The sequence below is a fragment of the Acanthochromis polyacanthus genome, chromosome 15 (assembly GCF_021347895.1).
Source record: "Acanthochromis polyacanthus isolate Apoly-LR-REF ecotype Palm Island chromosome 15, KAUST_Apoly_ChrSc, whole genome shotgun sequence".
Taxonomy (NCBI): Eukaryota; Metazoa; Chordata; class Actinopteri; family Pomacentridae; genus Acanthochromis; species Acanthochromis polyacanthus.
Genome location: NC_067127.1, coordinates 26,332,708 through 26,353,312, shown reverse-complemented (window position 1 = coordinate 26,353,312; position 20,605 = coordinate 26,332,708). Strand labels below are relative to the sequence as shown.

Below are 20,605 nucleotides of genomic sequence, written 5' to 3'. Positions count from 1 at the left end.
GCATGGCCCACTCCAACTCTTTTCACAACACTCTACCTGATCATTTTTGGATTAACAGTGAGTTATAAGGAGTCAGGCACAAGTGACAGTTAAAACATAAAACACACCCTTCAGGCAACCTATGGGTAACATCATAGAGAGTTAATCAGTCAGCAGGAAAAACAATAACCTTTACTATTCATTTCAAGTGTTAAAAAAAATGTTAAGCTCGGTGTAAAGTAACTTTAAATTTTGTTAAAAGGGACAGTAGAGGACTGGGTCAAAGCAGATATGAACATGGAAGAAGCTGAAATGAAACAGGCTAGGCAAATAATATCAGTAAGACACTTGGTTTTAAAATTCACTTGAATATTTGGGGAGCGACCGCTGAAAGCTGGACTACACTAATCTTTTTACAAGTGTGGGAGTATGTTTCAAAGCACAGGGAGGGACAGGCTTTTTCAAGGTGGAACTAGACTGGACGACCAACGGATGTGAATCCAGGATTACGATCCAGAAACATATTCTGTGCTAAGGATGCCATTACTCCACGGCATATTTACATAGCAGTTAGTTGTTTGCTACTATGTAATATTATATTTATGCTTAATAAATGTTAAAGGCGCAATTTGTGAGATTTTCAAAGCTTTCAGGATCTTACTCCATACAATACTGGACCAATGAAATTTCATAAACTGTCTGAGATGGTCTGAGTTTGAAGACATTGCAACTAGTCTTAAGGTAATTTTTATATATTTAGTAGGGAGATCTGTACCTACTTCATCTTTAACCAAGAAAAATCCCATCTGCTCTGAACTCTGTGAGGCCATCTTCAAAGTATTTTTATTTCAAGTTTTACCTACCACCACCAACACCAACACACCCTCCCACCCCGTCACCTCCCCCTGCTCTATACCCAGTGTCATTTGATCATGACATGCATAATAGACTGTCCCCCTGCAAATGATCAGACAATCTTATGAGTAATTGAATATTCAAAGCATTCAAAAAATGAGTCATAAGACCAGATATGATATTTATTTGATATGGAAATGTTTATACATATGTGCTGCGGCTTATTAATTATTCATATTGTCTTGTTTTCTTCTGGCTGTCTGTAATATACATTATGTATTCTCTTCCGACAGAAACATCTTTTGAAATGGTAGGAAAAAAGAGGTAAAAAGAAAAAAAGGAAGGATCAGTTGGCGTCTCTCACTTTGACTACAAAAGAGTGAAAGAGGGAAAAACTTCATTATATGGACGAATGACAGGAAATGTGAAACAAGACGACAGAAAGACACCGAATGAGGGCCTTTTTTTTCCCACCTCGGTTTCATGTCTCTGTCGTGGAAAAACAGAGAAGGCGTCTCTGTGGACCACACTATCCACACACACATACACACACGCACACACACACTGACCCTCTATCTTATAAACAGCGCCACCAACCATCAACTGTCATTTTTATTCACTGTCTCCCTCGCTCTGTAATCACCCTGACAGACAGTGTATTGCCACCATGTTGCTACAGCAGCATCAGCACACAAACTTGGAGTTAATGCCTTTATCACTGGTGTCATTGTTCTGTCAGGATTTTAACATGAAACCCTTTGACAGCCCATCATTTAAACTGCCACATTTTGGCCTTACGTTGAACAATAATTAATATTTTCATAATGTCACATTAAACATGGTAGCTTTCTCTTTGCTGAAGTCACAATTAAGTAATATTTAATGACCATGAGCTTCACATTGAATGATATCTTACAGTTTCTAAAGCCCATCCAGAAGCCTGATTTTACAAGTCTAAACAAACTTTTTCATGCACTTTAAAGACACATGAATTAAATCATGACAGTTACACACTCCTACTATTAAAGGTTAAATGCAGGCCGTACAGTTTTGAGATACTTGTAATTTATATGAGTACATGAAATCTACTACTTTTCATTGTGAAATATTACACTTAATTTATTTGACAACTAGAATTAGCAGTTATTCTCAGCAATGCATACATTCACAATACATGATCGGTTTATGAGATTAGAAGAGTTTAAGCAACCCATCCATATGCAAAGTACATGAAACAAATCCAGTCTTGGCTAAACACAACAGTAAAATGCTGCTTATGCTAAGACTGCAAATTATTTTCATCACAGTTAATTTGTCAAATATTTCCTCAATATATTAATTACTTGTAGTCAACAAAATTTCATAAAATTGTTTAAAAAATAAAATGAGTTAATCAGTGTTTCCCCAAACAAATAGTGATAAATGTTTTGTTTTGTCCACAGCCCAAAGATATTCATTTTACTGTCACAGAGGAAAGAAAGCAGAGAATATTTTTGAGAAGCTGCAATCAGAGAATTTAAATCTATTTTTTTCCTCAAAAACCTTCAGTCTAATTAAATAACAATCAAAATAGATGGTGATTAAGTTAATAGTTGAAAATGACAAATCCTTTCAGCTCGAACTTACACACTGATGCATCATTGTAAATCAGCAGTGCAGTAGCATATATGTACATACATATAATGGTACAATCTGTCGTAAATAGTATTTTTTATTTTTGATTAAAGTACATTTTGCATTTAGAATTTCAATGCATTTAAAGTAAATAAATTTTTTTAAAATGCAGCAACATATTTTGTACATTTTATATGATTTGGTATGTGTTACCTTGACTTATGTGAGGATCTGATGATCTCTTCTACCATTGATAGGGTCTGAATTTCTCCTCATTACAGTAAATAATAACAATAAATAAAGCAGAGGTTAAGATCAATATTTTTGATTAAGACAATTTGTTGATCGCTGATCATTTTCTAAATATAATAAGCAAAGCATTGCATGGTGATTTTTTTTCTTTAGATGACTGATCCCTCCTCTGCCACTTCTCCAGAGGTTTCCCTCACTTTTTTTGACTTACATATTTTTTTAGATTGACTTATTCCTTACATGAATAACCTAAAGATTGAGGGTGTCATATAGACTGTATAGATTTTTTTTTTAAAAAAAGCAGAATCTGATCACTAAAGATAGAAAAAATACATGCCTTTAAGTCAGTCCTTTTGTTCATTTCACTTTATATGACTCTACCCTTTCTTGCTCCTTTATGTCCAGAGTCACACTACTCTGCTTTTAGCTGTGCTCTTTTAGACTCAGCTTAACAACTGCCTCACTTCACACCTTTAGACACATTGAATTTGCCACTGCTTAGATACTTGTTCCTGCATGTGTGGTTGACATTTTAGGTATTCAAAATGTTGCTTTTTTCTTATTACTGTAACTGAGAGCATTGACCTATCACCACATCATTAGGAGCATTTCAGTTCTTTTATCCTTGAGATAAATTCGAATAGAAACATATGGGAAATTTTGGAGGGCTACTGTGCATCATCATCATTCTTAGCCACTTTGATTATTTTTTATATAAATAAATGTGTAAATTGTCAATCAAAGCAGCTGTTTTCTGCATGCACGCATCATACATTATCAGTGTGGTTTACCAGCTGAGGTCAGTGTGAGGTTACGTGTGCGGGGGGTTTGTTTGACTGGCCACTGTCTTTTGTATTTTCCCCTATATTTCTGAAGGTAGGCTGCCATGCTGGTGTTATCAGCTTCCACTGGGAAATGTTTACAGCATCAGTCAGTGTGTGTGTGTGTGTGTGTGTGTGTGTGTGTGTTTGTGTTTGTGTGTGTGTGTGCGTTTGTGTGTGTGTGTGCTTGTATCTGGCTGTGTGTTTCTGTATTTTTGTTTCTGTATGCGGGAAATGTGTGTTTGTGTGTACCAACAGCACAGTAATCTGTAGGTGGGTCATCATTCTTAATGCAGCCTGTGTCATCAGTTCCCGTGACAACAGGGGGAATGATGCAGCCGATACATATGAAACAGGGTGCCATGCATAAACATGGAACTGCAGGAGGAGGAGGGAGAGGGCAGCATGGTGGCGAGGTTATATGGGGGATGTGTGTGTGTGTGTGTGTGTGTGTGTGTGTGTGTGTGTGTGTGTGTGTGTGTGTGTGTGTGTGGTACCCTACCTGGACCTCTCTCTTTTCCTGTTTATTATTCATGAGCCCTCCCTCAGCATGTTGTCACTAGTCCCTCCCCCTGACGTGAGTTTGTACGAGTGTGTGTGATGGATGGTGACAGTGTCAACGGATGGTAGATCGAGATTAAGATCAAACACACCTCAGCGTCATGCCCCGTCAGGTTTGCTGGACACATTTGGCCACACACACACACACACTCACACACACTCACACGCACACAGATCCTCACTGTTTACTCACGCATGATTTTACACGTGCATAAAAAAGCAAGTTTCACAGATTTTGAGAATCCTTGTATTTTATTTGAAGATATGAAGACAGTGTTTCCCTAAAAGCAGAAATACAAAGAAAAGAAAAAAAAACTTTCCTCTAAAAGTCCTGAATTTAAACTTTCACCAAGATGTAAAAGTAAAGAAAAATGTACTGAAAGCATCAAGAGTGAAAGTGCTCATTATACAAAACGTCAAAATGGAAATCCATATTATAGTTTGGGTCCTGTATCAAAAAAAAAAAAAAATCAAAATCAGAAATGCTTTTATAATTTGCATCAAAACTTTCTCATAAATGTCCAGATTTATGAACAAAGCATAAACTAATATAATAAAACTAATATAATATTGGTGAGTCATTTGCATCTAAAACACAAATGCAGTACATCACAGACTAACAAACAGAAAGCTATTCAAACATTTTCCAGGCAACAAAACATTTAGAACAGCATTTTTATCAAATTCCACAAATGAAACTGGTCACTTTTGATTTTTCTTTATTTTATTTTGCCAAATGAGGATTAAATATGTGCTGCAGTTCTGTGAGCCCTCACTTATTAATGGGGACAATATATCTGCAAATATCAAATAATATCCTACAAAAGATTGTTTAAATCCCCTTGAACAATGCAGTAAGAAGCTGGGCCTTGGTTGAATTTAACTGTTGTGATATTATTATTACTTTGTTAATTATAGCTGATTGAGATGGAGCTCAGTTTTATTGCTATATACTGTTTTAATTTGATCAATAATAATGTGTTATTTTTAAGATCAAGATGTTGTCTATTTTGTGTGAAAAATAAGCAAGATAAACAATGTCTATTAGCTGTCACATAAGAGGATTGGAGTAAAATACTTCCTTCTGACTCGTAACACAGTAAATAAAAAACTGTAGTAAAGGTTGAAATCTTAAACATATTCCTGACTGATCTTAAGAACTTTTTGGTTTATTTTAATCACTGAAAATCAGAAATTTATTGTCAGTATATCAAAAGTATACAATAATCTGAGTGTTTGCACATCAGTTATTATGCCACTATTCACATAAAGAATACTTCTGAAACTCCAGTCAGATATTTTAAATGATTTGGGCATAATTTCCATCAGACAGAATCAGATGTGTCCTTCTTGTCCTGCTGGCTGTCGTCAGAGCCATGTATGTCTCGTATCATATCATTTGGTGTCCATAGCACCCAGATGCTGTAGCACTCTGTGGAGCAAATGTAAAAAAAACTTTTTTTTCTGCAGAGCTGATGCAACCTGCAGTGATGCATGTCAAGATGCCACCAGTGTACGGACTTCCGTAGAAAACATGCAGATGTTTTTATGATTCACTGCCGGTATGTGCTGTGCTTTACTGTTGAAGCTGCCAGAATCCAGATGAAAGTTTTTACAATGTGCTCATAAGGTTCACCAACAGCAGCGAGCTCTTAGTGGTTCTTATTGTCCTTCAGCTTCATCTCTCATAATACGTTATGCAGATACTAATCAGGGATGGAAAAAGCTACAGCTATACGTTCTGAAATGATTTAATTTATACTTTGATTTACAGCTGAAAATAATGCTCTAGTGAACATTAGTTAAAGGAAATACAGGAAAGCACAAATTTATTCTATTAAGATGCAAATACAGCCTCTATTATTCAGTCTTGGATCCCTGTCAATGACGCTAAATGTGGTTTGGTGCAGTTTTACTCAAGGTCCTCTTAGCAGCTTGTAGCTACTTAAGGGACAAGTAGATGGACCCTGAGCTGTTCGTATTATTTGTCAATTTTTTCCCCCCGCAAAAAAACAGTGATTGTACAGTGCCTTGCGAAAGTATTCGGCCCCCTTGAACTTTTCAACCTTTCGCCACATTTCAGGCTTCAAACATAAAGATATAAAATTTTAATTTTTTGTCAAGAATCAACAACAATTGGGACACAATCGTGAAGTGGAATGAAATTTATTGGATATTTTATACTTTTTTAACAAATAAAAAACTGAAAAGTGGGGTGTGCAATATTATTCGGCCCCTTTACTTTCAGTGCAGCAAACTCACTCCAGAAGTTCAGTGAGGATCTCTGAATGATCCAATGTTGTCCTAAATGACTGATGATGATAAATAGAATCCACCTGTGTGTAATCAAGTCTCCGTATAAATGCACCTGCTCTGTGATAGTCTCAGGGTTCTGTTTAAAGTGCAGAGAGCATCATGAAGACCAAGGAACACACCAGGCAGGTCCCAGATACTGTTGTGGAGAAGTTTAAAGCCGGATTTGGATACAAAAAGATTTCCCAAGCTTTAAACATCTCAAGGAGCACTGTGCAAGCAATCATATTGAAATGGAAGGAGTATCAGACCACTGCAAATCTATCAAGACCCGACCGTCCCTCTAAACTTTCACCTCGAACAAGGAGAAGACTGATCAGAGATGCAGCCAAGAGGCCCATGATCACTCTGGATGAACTGCAGAGATCTACAGCTGAGGTGGGAGAGTCTGTCCATAGGACAACAATCAGTCGTACACTGCACAAATCTGGCCTTTATGGAAGAGTGGCAAGCAGAAAGCCATTTCTCAAAGATATCCATAAAAAGTCTCATTTAAAGTTTGCCACAAGCCACCTGGGAGACACACCAAACATGTGGAAGAAGGTGCTCTGGTCAGATGAAACCAAAATCGAACTTTTTGGCCACAATGCAAAACGATACGTTTGGCATAAAAGCAACACAGCTGATCACCCTGAACACACCATCCCCACTGTCAAACATGGTGGTGGCAGCCTCATGGTTTGGGCCTGCTTTTCTTCAGCAGGGACAGGGAAGATGGTTAAAATTGATGGGAAGATGAATGGAGCCAAATACAGGACCATTCTGGAAGAAAACCTGTTGGAGTCTGCAAAAGACCTGAGACTGGGACGGAGATTTATCTTCCAACAGGACAATGATCCAAAACATAAAGCCAAATCTACAATGGAATGGTTCACAAATAAACGTATCCAGGTGTTACAATGGCCAAGTCAAAGTCCAGACCTGAATCCAATCGAGAATCTGTGGGCAGAGCTGAAGACTGCTGTTCACAAACGCTCTACATCCAACCTCACTGAGCTCAAGCTCTTTTGCAAGGAAGAATGGGCAAGAATTTCAGTCTCTCGATGTGCAAAACTGATAGAGACATACCCCAAGCGACTTGCAGCTGTAATTGCAGCAAAAGGTGGTGCTACAAAGTATTAATGCAAGGGGGCCGAATAATATTGCACGCCCCACTTTTCAGGTTTTTATTTGTTAGAAAAGTTTAAAATATCCAATAAATTTCCTTCCACTTCACGATTGTGTCCCACTTGTTGTTGATTCTTGACAAAAAATTAAAATTTTATATCTTTATGTTTGAAGCCTGAAATGTGGCGGAAGGTTGAAAAGTTCAAGGGGGCCGAATACTTTCACAAGGCACTGTAAGTGGAATTCGTGCATTAACAGTTCCAATTTGTTTTTTTTTTTGTTTTTTTTGCTTTAATACGAAGCACCACAACCAGCTTTATCATAATGTGTTCTTTGCTACATTTATACAGTTTCATTTCTTGATATCTGGGGCGGCATGGATCAGTGGGTAGAGTGGCCATCTTGCAACCGGAGGGTTGCTGGTTCGATCCTTGGCCTGTTGTGCCCATGTTGAGGTGTCCCTGAGCAAGACACCTAACCTTTGGTTTTGTCAAGATGTGTACTGTGTATTTACAGGTAGGATGAAGAACGTGGACACTGGGCCTTTTTTTGTTTGGAGAGAACGCACACACTAAAATGTGCACAAACACACACACGTGAAGAGAGCAGAGACGGTGAAGGCAGCTATGGCCTCCTCTTTCCACACACAGCATTCCGAAGGGAGATGTTTTCAATTCACTCATTATGGAGGGGTCGCACAGGGTCAAGTTCAATGCCAGGGAAAAAGAGCGGCTACACTGAGACGAGCGCCACCCACTCATAAGCACATACACACACACACATACATGCGCGCGCGCACACTCTCCCATGCAGCAAGCACAGCACGAGTAGAATTACCGCCAACAGAGCTTGGGATTTTGGGCAAATACACCAAAATTAGCCTCATTGTGTTGTTTGCATTTCAGCAGAAAAGAAAAAAAAAGAAGATATTAAGGGTGGAAAGAAAACGATCAAAGCACATGGATCGATGGAGGGCTGGCAGACGTTGGGGTGGGGCGTTGGTCTGGTGGCAAGAGGAAACTAGCCGGGCAGTAAACATGGTGTGTGTGTGTGTGTGTGTGTGTGTGTGTGTGTGTGTGTGTGTGTGTGTGTGTGTGTGTGTGTGTGTGTGTGTGTGTGTGTGTGTGTGTGTGTGTGTGTGTGTGTAGGTGTGTGTCTTAACCAAACACATTGCTCTAATTTTGCTTTCTTTCCATTTGCAATTCTATCTCTTCTCCTTGTATTCTTTCCCCTCGCTCGCCTCCTTGTGACAGTTGCAGTCTTTATTCATTAAAAGAGACTTGTGAAATATGAAGTGTGTGTGCGTATCTCTCTCTCTCTCTCTCTTGCTCTCTCTCTCTCTCTGTGTGTGTGTTTTGTGTTAGGAGCTAAGCAGTGCATCATCAGGAACATGACTGTTGTGTTCGATGTCAGTGACTTGCAGAAGGTAATCTGACATGCCACAAAAGTGAGGGAGCAAGGCAGCGAAAGTGAGAATAATAAAAAGAAAGAGGGAAGTGAGTCCATCGGAAACACTACCACTTTATCCACACATCTGTTAGTGAAGCCTAGAAGTAGCATTGTAAGGACAGAGAAAAAGAGAGAGCAGGGGATGACAGAATCCATAAATGAAATTGGTCACAGCTTTTCAGTGTCCTATTAATGAGCCCAGTAAGGAGCATCTCAAAACACATCAGGAATAAAAACTGAAAAAGACCTATTAAAGGCACTCTGGGAAGAAATATCTTTGCCATATAAAATGTTGAGAATCTCTCTGAATTTACTGAAATTACCTTGAAGCACCTGAATGGAGTAAAATAAAAAACTAAAGCACATACTGCTCTTCATCTTCATTAGAGCATATTTGCTTCAACTGTATTTCTGGAAACTTGATAAGAACAGATGAGAAATGTAACCGATGCATTCAACTCCATTAAAGATCTCCTGATATATTAAACTCTATTAAAATCTGAAACCTTCTGTCCTTGAGGTCAACTTTCTTTTTCTGGGTGTAATTCTTCAGACTCAGAGTGAAAGACCTTTATTCTTCCAAACAGAATGCAAGCTTGGACTAATGGGGGAGGCACAATTAACAGTGACTATTATACTGCATGTTAACTTTTGAAATAGGAGCTGGAAGACTTGTTTTTGAGAGGTTCGGTGTGGCTGGGTAATAATTTTATATACCTCTTCACTAAACTCTGAGGTCAATCAGAGTTTCTCTTTCACATACATTTCCTATTAACGCTGGGCATTGAGTCTCCTGTATGTTGCTTTGTAAGGGCCTTTCTCTTATTCTTTAAGACCTAAAGTCCAGTGATTTAGATCCAGAATTCTTTTTCTCTTGGTTGAATGTTACAACTTGACTGTCTTCCTATAGCACAAAAGTCATCTGGTCAAGTGTACTTGCTCAGTCCAGTAATAACACGTTGGCTGCCCTCTGCACACAGCCACAGATAGTCAGTTTAAACAGCCAGTCGATGGTCAACTGGCTCCGGCAGCAGCAGAAGTCGCTCTGGTGCTCTTTGACAAAACCATTGGTTGGTTTTGAAACCTCATTATGGTGACAAAGTGAACCACAGATTTGTGGGAAGTTTTGTTTGGACGACTACCAGCATGTATAGAAAAGAGGATTTTTGTTCTGCTGACAGCTGTTATGAATGTCTTGACCACAGTTGCTCTAAAATACTGACTACAGCGGGCTATTGAGAGTCTTTGTTGGGTAATTTAAACATACAAGCAAGTTTCTATTAAACAGGACACATAAATAAAGGTGAAACACAATAGTTCAAGCTTTCAAAAATACCCTCAAATTATTCTGAGTATCCATGCATGAGGTATCTAGGTCCACTGCAAAGAAATGAGTTGAAATGTGCTTTACTCAGCCTCTGTCTGCGTTTCTAGATAGTTAATGGTCCATTTCCCTGCACACTGCTGCACCATCTTCATCAGAGACAGAAAGAGACAGAAAAAAACAGGAGTAATTAAAATGTCTTTACTTGTAGCTTAATTACGAGGCAGCCAATGAATCTCTTTGTCAGAGCAACTCTTTCTCCCTGTTCCCCCTTCTGCATAAAACAATAAAACCTCTGTTAAAAATGTAATTTTCTCTTTGTTCAGATTAGATTCTGCCTTCTTTTTTTTCTTGTCTACGTTGAAATGTTAAATCAAATCAAAGACGAGCAACGCGCTTCTCCTTTCTCTTCACACTCTTTTACTTCCGACCACCCTCCCCTCCCTGAGATTTCCCTACACTGTAGCCATAGAAATGGGACTTTGGGGATGAAAGGAAACCATAATTTTGTGGCGGGATTAATTTGGAGACATGAGCGATGCCAAATGAAATCCCTGTCAAAACCTCTGCTGATTCTTTTCATCGCTTGCAGATCCCTGAGAAATCTGTTCCCCATGGCGTTTATGATTTGACAGTCCAGTAGTTTTGGACTTAGTTCCCCCCTGATACCTCTGACATGTTGACATTAAGTGGTTTCTGAGACAGGCAGCACCCATATTTCAATCACCATTAAGCAGAGGATATTTGGCGTTAGTTTGGATGGAAAGAAGCGCCAGTGACAAACCGACATTCACAGATACAACAGCAAGCAAACAACTGTAATTACATTAGAGGGTGAGCGGCAGCCATTTCCAGGGAGTGTGGGAAGGTAAATATAGTCCACACCTGACCCTTAGATCTATCAAAAAAGTGAGGCTGATTGTTTACTTGTGTCCTTGTCGAATGTCCTTTTTTTCACATCAGTCCTGTCAGCTGGAAGAACTTTGTACTTCTTCACCACTTTTTATTTTACTGAAGGCAAGGGATTCTGCCAAAAAACAAAACAAAACAAAACCCAATGTATGTTACACATGCAAATGTTATATGTAGGGTAGAGGTAAATTGACTTGTCAATGTGATACTTTATCATTTCAGTAATTCCAAGTATATTTTTACTTAGCGATTTAAAGATATGTTCCTCAGAGCTTTCAAACTTGAAAAAAAAATGCCTTTTTTATGTTTTCTTTGTGTTGTCTTTTTCTGCACTGGGCAAGATGTTACCTTCAGAAAATAATGGGAATTTTTCCACAGTTTTCTGACATGTTATAGACTAAGCGATTGGATGAATAATCTAAAAACTGCTAAGTTAATAATCAGCAACTAGCTCCAAAAAGAATAATATGATAGCATCTTTGATATCAACAGAATGTTTTTTGTGGTTTGCTCGAAACCCATGACAAAGTTCAGGGTGTCATTGTTTTCTTTAGGGGCACCCTTCTGGCTTCTGATTTGTCACAGTAAAATGTAGCGCTGCTAAAAATATTGCAAGACGATGAAATAAATGCAGTTTTTTCAATTGGGTAATTTTCATTCCACCTCCCTCTTCATCGTTTCCCAAACCCTCGACGCCCACAAATCAAACACTGCATGAACATGTCCACCTTCTTGTTTGTGTACAAGACAGAATTAGCATCATTCTACTTTGCTCGCTCCATTCAAATTCAACATATTTTTTCTTGTACTTGCACACACAACAATACACACAGGCACCCACACAGAGGAAGCCCAACACTGCGAACCACATCAACTGGGACTTTATGAATCTCATATCTTCCGGATATACCTGCACACTACATGGCTTACTGCCTATCCACCTGAAATCCAACCAAACAAAGAAATATATTCCCTGAGTAGAATTCTCTCTTACCGGAGGCTTTGCAACCACCAGCTGAGCTCGATTTAAGCAAACTTCCAATGTCTGAGCCCGCATTCAATTTGAGTCCTGGAGAAAATGGATCTAACAACTAGGCAGGAAAGCCATCACTGTTAGAACTTTATATGGTGTTTTAGCAGGGCAGCTGTATGAGGATTCTGTTGTGAATCTGTTTTTTTTTTTTTTTTTTTTTTTTGTCTCGTGGGTCTCTGCTGTCTTGTCCAGCTGTGTTTTGCTGCCAGAAGATAGTTCTTCAGTGAGGTGAAAGTTTCTGCTGTGCAGGAGGGAAACTTAGATGCAAAAAAAAAAAAAAAAAAAAAAACTTCCATGGAGTGTAATAGAGGCCCCACTATTGGGGGAAAGTGGGGGTGAGGAATGAAGGGTAAAGGCTGTGAAAGGAGAGTAAGGTCAGTCGATCCCTAACCGACTCCTGCAATGTCTGACAAGTTGCAGGGTTTCTGCACGATCAGAGCAGCATTTTTCAGAAATGCTGCTGCATTCCTTAAACTGACATGCAGCCTGTATTTACATAACCTACTCCTAAACACAGACTAAAGATTTGCCTGTGCTGCTGCATGACAAACCAACAACTTTGGTCTGACTTAACACTCACAACCTTTATACAATTCTGCTGCAATACATTATGGATCATCCTGAAGGTCAGGACAAGATCACACACAGGAGAACCACTGCCTGCTAAGTCATGTCACTCCTCTTGCCAAAAAATACTGCATACAGATGACAGCTGTTCCATGTTTTCCATTGCAAGACCTAAGTTTGCAACTGGACTTTTTTTGTTCTGCAAGTGCACTCTGTCCATTGGTATTGAGTTGGTAGGGTGAAAGGGGCTGTCCCTTTGAAATGATAAGCAGAATCTTCCTACACTGAGGGACTGTCATTGAAGTCTTTGTTTGCCCGTCAGTGGCTCTGAGGCGTCTGTGAACTTGAGGGTCGGCACAGAATAGAAATGACCATGTAACCTAGTTCGAGGTCACCTAATGAAGGAAAATGTATTCATATATTTTCCTGGTTGTATTAGTTCACGCAATATGCTTCCCTTTGAAGCTCAAGGTTGCAGGTTCATTTTTGAAGTGGTTTTCAATCATCCCTTGGCATTGAAGTTTCTTTTGTGCTTGGTATCTGGGCTCCACAGGGCTACAAGTTCTGTTCATTCACAGGGTAGCTACATATGGTCCAAAGCAAGTTTCTTTATTCCGTGGACTATATAGCACAGAAGATTTAGCTTTTAGGAACCGAAATAACCATTCGTACATGAGACCAGTCCGAATAAGCCCAATAAACTCCATCAAGTTAATATTTAGGACAGAATTTTTGTGTTTCTCGTTTTTTTTTCTGTTTGACTGTCCACCCCTGGGGCTGCTGAGGTTCATCCAAACCTGCTGCGGCACTGTTGCTTCAAGCAATTTTTCCCCTCCATCATCACCTGTATTAAACACTCTCACACACCCCATCCCTGCTGACATACCACCCCCTGCTAACTCGCCACATCCTGGACCCATTTCCCCACATTTTTGAGGCTCATCCTAGCTGGACCCCCTGGTCAGATTCACAGCAGGGACCCCTCCAGCCCATCAGAGAAGTAATTCACACTCTGCCTCATTTGAGTTATTTACTCTATTACCACCCTGGCTGGCCCATTCCCTGTAGCTACCCACTGAGACCTGGAACTCAGGCTGGGTACCTGGGCTTCCAGCAGGACTGGCAATGCCCTCCAACAGCCCCCTTTCTACCACATTATGACGGGCGCTGCCACCTCAATCTGCAGCTGGCACAGTATGTGGGAGGTTAGGGACAAGATGAGTGTGGAGATTGCTCAGCTAGCTTGGAGTAGAGAGGTGTGGATGGTGCAGTGATGTGTGTTCGTGTGCATGCATGTGTGTGTGTCAGGCACATCCTTTCCCCGTTGGTAGTCTTCTGTAAGTCATTATCACACCCAAAGCCTGTGCTTCTCTCAGATGACTTGATAGATTTACATGACTCCGTCTGGGGACCTGTGAAAAAGACAGGGTCCAGTGGAAAGATGAGAGAGAAGACCGCACCATCATCCTCTCCAAAATAAGAAGAGGGACGGTACAGTCACACCTTAATAAAAGATGTCTCTTTTTGGAGGGTGGATGGCGCTCCTCATACTTCACACAATAGGCATAAGTCTCCATCTCTCCCATTGTAGAATTGAAATAGCCCTTCTCATCAAAGATCCCCTCGAGCTCATCTGCCAGGGTAAGAAATGAATGATTTTGCCCATCTTCTTCATCTCATTTCAATCTCAAACCATGTCACTTTCTTTCACTTATTACTATTCAGTATTATTCTGGCTTTTATGAATTTACCTCACTGTAATACATTGTCTTCAGTGACTCAGAGGGTCCAAGAGAAAGGCACATAGCCAGTAGCTGAGATTATTTGTGGTGCTATTATAGTCCTGTTGCAGATAGCAGGAGAGCTTAGAGCTGTTGTTTGCTTGGACAGTCAGCTTTTTCACATCTCTGGGACAAGAAGTAATTTGCAGTCTGTGATTTTGGATACCTTCGACCTATGTCCAACTAAAAGAACACAGGACACGCTCTTCCTTTTCCAGCTATCTAAATGCATTTCAAGCGTACATGCTGCTCGGACCCTGGTCGTGACATCAATCTCAGTGTACTTGCCACTTTCCAGGACACAACAAAATCAATACGAGTAAACAGAAGTTTTTCAAATTTTATATTACTTACACATCTGGAGAAAAAAAAACCTAGTGGAGTCCTCATCAAAGACTATGCACTCTGACATCCAGGAGAAAGACATTAGATGGCTCATTGAGGAAGAAGAAGTAAATATACGTAAGGGCAATACAAGAGCTTCTCCATACACTAGGACTAATGCTGTGGAAAGAAAAAAGTCCTGTGACAGAATGGCAGACTGTCCAGGTTATACTTTGCTTCTTCCTTTGGACCTATCTATGCTATCACTACAACATCATTCAGGTTTAAACAAGAAAACAGGGTCTCATTTCCAAAATAAACTCTTCAGCTTATGCTGACGTTAGCCAACAGACTTCAGAATTCTTCAAATATTGCATTAAGATGCTTTAGGGAATGGGTCCCCTAAATTACATTTAGATAATAGGAGTATATATGCATGAAATATTTTAGAAAGGTAAAAAGTACATGTTTTTGACAGGATTGGACAAAAATACTCAATAAAACCATAAAATACTGTCAGGGCCAATGGTGACTGTAACAGATTTAGTCTAATAGGTCTGTTTTTCTGCCATACTCATGTTACTGCACTTCATTTTGGATCAGCAAAAAAAAAAAAAATCCTTGTTACTACACTTGCATGTCCCTGCGTGTGTACATGTATTCGCAGAGGTGGTTTCAGAGCAGCTCCGGAGTGTTACAATTGGTGTTTGCCCTCTTGTCACTGCAGCTCTTCTTGGTCGAGTTGCGGCAGCAGGTGTTGATGCTGCCTCTATTCAAAGTGTTGCTCACACCATTTAAAAAGTGAGGATACACTCGGCTGTTTTGCATATGTTGGGGTTTTGGGGTCTCAGGGCACTCAGGTCCGTCTGGGTGGGATTTGATCATTGACACATCAAATTGACTTCCTAACAGTTCCATTTGCTCCATTTTTTTCTTCTGTAGTTTTACCTTTTTTCTTATTTCCATCTTAAAAGTGATAATTGATTAAACTTATTTCATAGTTTGCTGCTTTTTCTCTTCTTTTGTGTCGTGTCTTATTTCACTTTTACTGATGATTTCCCCTTCACAAAGATATACTTAAAGAGACACAAATCCTGGAAAGACAGAACAACATTTTTGCAACAACATTTTGAAACTGAACAGATGTCTTGAGATGGTAAATGCATCTCTGATATGATACTTGTGATGAGGTCCAGAGCTGCTACCAACATCATTTTGTAAATCTAGGTGTCTAAAGGTTCATTTGGAAATAAAACTTTGTGATGTTTGAAAGTAACTTTTTCAGGTTATTATAGTATATTTTCAAAGTGAATTGTGTTTTTCTTGTGTTTTGTTGGAATGCCTAACAAAATTGAAAAGTAAATCTGTTTTAGAATCTTCATTGTCGTGATTGAATTCTTAAAGGTTCCACTGGTCACAGCCCACTGGCTCAAGGCATCAGGGCGCCTTGAGCCAAAGTGTTAAACATTTCTTGTTGGAAAATCAGAGGAGTCAATTTAAACTAGGGACAACCCAGTTACTTCTTATTTCCTTTCTTCTGTCTCTATCTAAGGCTGCAAGGTGACATAGTGGTTAGCACTTTCGCCTTGCAGCAAGAAGATCCTCGGTTCAAATCCCAGCCTGGGATCTTTCTGCGTGGAGTTTGCGTTTGCATGTTCTCCCTGTGCATGCATGGGTTTTCTCAAGGCACTCCGGCTTCCTCCCACAGTCCAAAAATATGCTGAGGTTAATTGATTACCCTAAATTGCCCGTAGGTGTGAATGTGAGTGTGCTTGTTTGTCTATATATGTAGCCCTGCGACAGACTGGCGACCTGTCCAGGGTGTCCCCTGCCTTCGCCCGAGTCAGCTGAGATAGGCTCCAGCACCCCCCACAACCCTAGTGAGGATAAAGCGGTGTATAGAGAATGGACGGATGGATGGATGTCTCTATCCAAATCATCTATTTGAAGAATCTGCAGATAAAGTGCATATACGGTATATTTTGCCCATACGCAATGCAAGAAGCATTAAACCTACACTGAAACTAACACATTAAAAAAACTAAAATTGCTCTGCTTACAAAATACAATACTGGCTGCACCACACAGTTTCTTTAATTGTTTTCTATGTCTCCCTGTAATGTATCCCACAGCAATCACAGCGTGGATCTGCTTCCAGAGTGAACAAAGTACAGCTGTTAATTGTGTTCTCCACCAACAGCAACACTTCTGAGCTTTTTGTACATCGGTACAAAAAGATGCAAAACAGCCACAAAAACACAACTTCGCCAAGAGTTGCTCAAAATTGATAATGTTGGTAAACACACTAGCACATCTCATAATCCAAGGTCAAAAATTAGTTTCATCTTTGATCCAGGTTTTTTTCCCCACATATTTCATCATGGGATCAAGTTTTTCAGGCAATGTGGAGGCATAACCATGTATGTTTTCAGTTTGTTTTCTTTGTATATTGCTTTAAATTTAAAGTAATTCACCAAACTGAACTGGAGCTAAGATTGGACACAACTTTAAGTCACAGCAGTACCTGTTAATATTTCTTTGGTTATGTTTCAGTGTTGGTCAGAAAGTAGGTTGTGTTACATGTCACAAGCTCATTTTCATTGGGATTTACATGAGCCTTGTAACCATATTTCTATCTCCAGTGGATTTGTGAAAAAGTATGTGTACGCTATTAAGTATACAAGAATGTGCAAGTTCAGGAGGTCAATGATTTTGATTTGGTCCAAAAAATTGGATGTGGATGCTTCATCATTGCATCCAGGACTGACCACAAAACTATGAAGTGGAGCACCCTTTATGCAGTAACCACAAGTACATGACTGTGATTAGTGATTAGTGGATTTGGTTGGTGTCACTCTGTGAGAAGTTTCAGTGGGGTTTGAGGAAGTAAGAGAGTAGAAACATTAATTAAATCAGATCAAACCTTCAGAAATGACAAAATGCATTCTTGTTATATATTATGCGATACTTTGGCCAAAGGTTTTGCTCAATCAGTTCAATCTAAGTGTGTAACTCTTTGTCTCCCTCTGTTCTCCCATCAACCTCCTTTAGGTGAAACCCACCCTTTCATACCTGCCGCCCTGTTCCCTCTCCCTCCACTTTTAAAACAGGTTGAATACATTGAACCTCTCCCCTCACTTTCTCCCTGCAAAAACTCATATGGGACCACCACTCATCATTCCCTTCATTATCTATTCTTTCCACTCCTCTTTTTTTTGCAGCTCCTCAGCTTCTCTTCCCCTCCCTCTCGTCTGTCAGTCTGTCTGGCACCTCGAGCGCCACTAAGCCGTCAACCAGTGTCAAAACGTACAGCGCTGGAACAGTGGCTCTGCTGTGTTTAGGTGGTGGTATTCACACACACACGCACACACAGACAGACAGACAGACAGACAGACAGACAGACAGACACACACACACGTTGGATGTGGATAATAAACAGCAGAACAGCAGAACATCAGTCACATGTGTTTACATTATGGCATGGAGACAGATATGGCACAAACCAACCCCTTACCAACAACGCATTTACACACATACACACACAGCGAGAGAGAGAGAGAGAGAGAGAGAGAGAGAGAGAGAGAGAGAGAGAGATACTGTGAGTTATTGAGTCAGACAAGTCAAAGCCTCCAAAGTTGGTGTGTGTGTGTCAGTGTGTGCGTGTGTAATAATCCATTGGTTCTGTTCTGTGCTGATTCCGAGCACTAAGCTCTGCCACAATTATTCAAATCCAGGCTTTTAGTTGCAGCACACCTCTCTCCATGGGCCTATGAGCCGGTAATCTTGCCTTTGGCCCTGCATTTCAAATGGCCTTAACTCCCATAAGGAATGCATATGAAGAGGAGCCACTAGTGGCTTAATCCGCCCTGTTTAAGTTGCTGAAACATACACCTGTCACGCCGTCTCGTGCCGGAGCTTGTGGCTACTGATAGCTGGGCTCTAAATCCAAAGACATGTAGCTCTTTAGCACTTCCATACAAAAAAATATTATCATGCTGTTTTTTTGCAGGGAGGTGTCAGGTGTAGAGCTACAGAAGACCCCCTCCCCTCCACGTTCTGTGCTCCTCTTATGTCCTTATGTATTTCTTGCTCTATTTCCATCTATTTCCTCACTCTTTATATTTTTACTGTTTATTTATTTTACCACTGTGGTTGCTGTCACTATATCATTTTTGTTGTAATTAGACAAGTTTAACATATTGATGTGTTAAACTTTTTTTCCCCCATAACAGATTACCACACACACAGTTAAACAACATAAGATAGCTGAAATATACTAAAATCACAGATTTCAACAAGTCACTAGTGTTGTTTCAATGGACAGAAATGCTGTGCATTAAAAAGTGAATGACACCTAAATCATCCTTGCTTTTGATCAAATTACCTGTTTCATGATATCATAATGTAGGTAAGTATAATGATCATTCTTTTAACCAATTTTGATAAAAGAGCAATAGCATTACCCAAATTGTTAACAACCATAGACCATTTACTTGCTTACAACAGTTTTCTGTGCGACCCTAAGACCAATATTTAATATCAATAACTACCTAAAAGCTTAGATTATATTACCTTTAAAGTAAGTATTGTCATTAATGCATCTTGTGTGACATTCCTTATGCCATATTGCTTCAAGAGTAAGAATTCTAAGAATATTTTGTCATAAGTCCTTAGTCCATAGTCCATTGTTGAAGAAATTAAGGAGATATTTTGGTTTAATGTGAATGGATTTGTTAGATGAAATGCTCCAAACTTGAGATCCATTTTCAAACTTTTTTCCAGGGCTTTCAGATGCATCTTATGGTCCTTCTTAAGAAATGGGGCTTTGAAATAATGTACAGTTGTCTTATGCTTTTAGAATGTACAATACTGTGCAAAGGCTTTTGGACAGTTTAGATGTGTATTAGATGTAATCTGACCAGTGAAACGTCAAATCGTCCCAGATTCACTCTGCGCCACAACAATGATCCAAACCATACAGCCAGAGAGGAACAGAGTCCTGCAACAGAAAGCGTGACCCCCACAGACCCCAAATCTCAAACTCTTCGAGTTGGAACATCGGACCTGCCAGGTAAATGGAAAAAAAAAAAAATGGAACAAAGTTTAAAAGCAAAGGGTTCCACAACAAATATTGATTTGATTTAGATTTGTTTTTTGTTTACTGCACTTTGAACAAAGTTCACTGATGAATAAAACAGAGTTATGGCATTATTTTTCAAAGAATCTTCCTTTCACTTTTATTGCCTACAGCTGTTGCATAGAACTATATGTACTACAGGTTAAAATTTCCATGTTAGTGATTTAAAATACCATTTACTTTGACTTAGTATCTGATTTAGTATTTGATTTAAGTATCTGGGGACATTTGTTGAAATAAAATTGCACTGTAGAGTCAACATGCAGGTGTATCTATCAGTAATGGCACGGCAATCAGAAGTCATATTCTTGATATCAAAAGGTCTGCAAGTAAGACTTAAGTTCCATAAAATTAGACACACACACACACACACACAGACACACACACACACACCAGTTCACACACACTCTCTGTGTCTGTGGTAGGGACAATGATCAGCTCAGGACAGCTGCACAGCAGCCTCAGGTAAGTCAGAAACTCCCAGTCTCTTACACAAGGGACCAGCATGTACTCAACATCTGTCGACTCAAACACATTCACACACAAACATACAGAGTCTTTGAACTTTTTTTTTCT

General features: G+C 39.6%; 1 protein-coding gene across 42 annotated transcripts in view; it reads left to right on the top strand.

Moving 5' to 3' along the window:
- The window catches only part of LOC110961245 (uncharacterized), a 557,011-nt gene that overhangs the window by 268,884 nt on the left and 267,522 nt on the right, over positions 1 to 20,605 (top strand). For 2 of the 42 annotated variants that reach the window (XR_007947021.1, XM_051959617.1), the window contains exon 6: positions 18,114 to 18,233. The exons of the other annotated variants lie outside the window; for them this stretch is intronic. The gene's annotated coding sequence lies outside the window, so the exon portion shown is untranslated. The remainder of the gene's footprint in view (positions 1 to 18,113; positions 18,234 to 20,605) is intronic. 42 annotated transcript variants of the gene reach the window in all.